Below are 2,679 nucleotides of genomic sequence, written 5' to 3'. Positions count from 1 at the left end.
GTGCCCGACCCAGTTCCACCTTTCTAAATTGGCCTCTTAATATTTTAGAACATTTCATCCCTCTGGCCTTGAGTGAACAATAGAAACTACAGAGGGAAGGATTTGGAGTGGCTAATGTTGGCAGAAGCGAGAGTCAGAATTATGGAACTGCGAAGTCCTATGACCTTCCATTTACTGAAGAGGAAACAGAGGCACAGCAAGAGTGCTCACGAGACTTACCTAATGCCACACTGCACGGTAAGTACTGGAATCCGGGACTTGGACTGCCAATTTCATGTGCTTTCATTTGTGACATTACTTTTTTTTTAAAAAAAAGAACAATGTAATGTTTCAATAAAATTTAAAATTTTGGTTAAAAATCACCTATAATCATAACCTTCTGATAACTATTATCATTCTTGTATGTTTCCTTCCAACATTATTTTCATACATTTAACATAATCATAGCCATTAACCATATGTGTTTCTGTTTTTTTTTTTTTTTTTTTTTTGAGACGGAGTCTCGCTCTGTCACCCACGCTGGAGTGTGGTGGTGTGATTTTGGCTTACTGCAACCTCGGACTCTCAGGTTCAACGGGTTCAAGCAATTCTCCTGTCTCAGCCTCCCGAGTAGTTGGGACTACAGGCGCCTGCCACCATGCCTGGCTAATTTTTGTATCTTTAGCAGAGATGAGATTTCACCATATTGCTCAGACTGGTCTGAAACTCCTGACCAAAACGAAGTGTTTTTTTTTTTTTTTACCTACAATTTAAGTAAATGTTTAATGTTTATTCATATTTATTTATTAAATGTTTACTTTCACCAGACACTATTCTAAATAAAACAATGTTGCTGTCCTCACAGAATGAAGATTCTGGAGGGGTCAACACAGAATACGTACAGAAACAAGTAATGTACAATATTCCATCATGATGAAGATAATTTGTTCCTAAATAAAGGTCCTTGTGGGTGAATTCTCATAGGCTGCAAATGTACCTAACATTCATTTTGACAGAAAAGACACTCTTTTCTCTTGAGCCCCCAAATTAACACCCATTTATGTTAAAATAACATCAATCCCATTAAAATAGGTACGATTATCTCAAAGGTAAATGGTTATCATAGGACTGATGTCTGTGCTCACAAAGCATCAAAGCAACCATATGATTCTCCGCGTTTATGTAATTAAATGTTTAATGAAAAAACAAAAACAAAAACATGAACTCTTTTTTGTGGCACCTTGGAGGCAATTAGCTGCTTCAGGATGAAGCTAAATATCTCCTCTGCAGCCACTGGCTGACAGACACTCATTGGATTGGACAACGAATGGCAATTTTGTACTTCTTATGAGAAGCATATGGCACAGAGGTTGCTGCCGACACTCTGGAAGGGTTATGTGGTCCGAGTCAGTGGTGGGACCAACAAACAAGGTTTCCTCATGAAGCAGTGTGTCCTGACCCATGGCTGGGTCTGCCTACTGCTACTGAGTAGGGGCATTCCTGTTATAGATCAAGGAGAACTGGAGAAAGAAAGTGAAAATCTGTTTGGGGTTTCATTGTGGATGCCAATCGGAGCATTCTCAAGTTGGTTATTTAAAAAAAAAAAAAATGGAGGGAAGGATACTCCTGGACTGACTGATACCATGGTGTCATGTTGCCGGGGACCCAAAAGAGCTAACAGAAATGCAAACTTTTCAGTCTCTCTAAAGAAGACAACGCCCCCCACCCATATGTTGCCAGAAAGCCCTTAAACAAAGAAAGTAAGATACTGAGGACCAAAGCACCCAAGATTCAGCATCTTGTTACTCTGCATGTCCTGCAATACAAGTGTCGGTATTACTCAGAAGAAACAGCGTACTAAGAAAAATAAGAAAGAGCCACAAAATATGTTAAACTTTTGGCCAAGAGAATGAAGGAGACTAAAGAAAAACTCCAGGAACAGATTGCCAGAGACACAGGTTGTCCCCTCTGTGAGCTTCCACTTCTGAGTCTAGTCAAAAATGAGATTTTTTGACTTACTTAACAAATAAGTAAGATCATACCACCCCCAGCAAAATAATCAATAAAGACTAAGGATATTGATGAAAATGATGGAGAAGATGATGACTTCCATGAGTACTTTAAAGGAGAAACTTAAAGCAACTTGTATAATTTTTAAGACTGCAGAGATGACATGTGGTAACTTATGCTGAATCTGCTCAGTGGCTTCCCACACCCCCCAAATCTGAATCACATTCCTTCAATGTGAAGAATGCCTCATAAGCTAAAGTTGAGGAACTAAATAAACTGATTAAGTCTCTGTCTTATGACACCTCCCACCCCCTATCAGGGGACTAACCTCCAGGACTAAACGTCTAATTTTCTTTTCTTTCTGCTTCTATTTTTCAACTCCGGGTATTTTTGTTCCACTTTATAGAAGGTTTCCTCAATTTTATCTCCTAACCTTCCATTAATTCTGCTCCTATATTTTTTAGTTTCCAAGAGCTCCTTCTTATTCTTTATATGTGACATTTTAATAGGAAACTTCACATTTAATGAATGCAAAATTGTCCTTTTCTTAGAAAATAACTAGTTTTTAAAGGTTTTCTTTTGCTCTCTGCATTTACTGTTTTCTCAACGTTTCTTTTACAGTTTATTTTGGACTCTGTCTCTTATGCGAAAGGTTTTTTCCAAATGGCTAGTGATCCCTAACTGACCAAT

General features: G+C 38.3%; 1 pseudogene; it reads left to right on the top strand.

The window, feature by feature from the left end:
* The first annotated feature begins 1,244 nt into the window (after positions 1-1,244).
* LOC115837080 lies at positions 1,245-1,983 on the top strand (annotated as a pseudogene).
* Positions 1,984-2,679: the final 696 nt, after the last annotated feature.

This window comes from Nomascus leucogenys, chromosome 10 (genome assembly GCF_006542625.1).
Source record: "Nomascus leucogenys isolate Asia chromosome 10, Asia_NLE_v1, whole genome shotgun sequence".
Taxonomy (NCBI): Eukaryota; Metazoa; Chordata; class Mammalia; order Primates; family Hylobatidae; genus Nomascus; species Nomascus leucogenys.
This window is presented reverse-complemented; position numbering and strand designations above follow the sequence as displayed.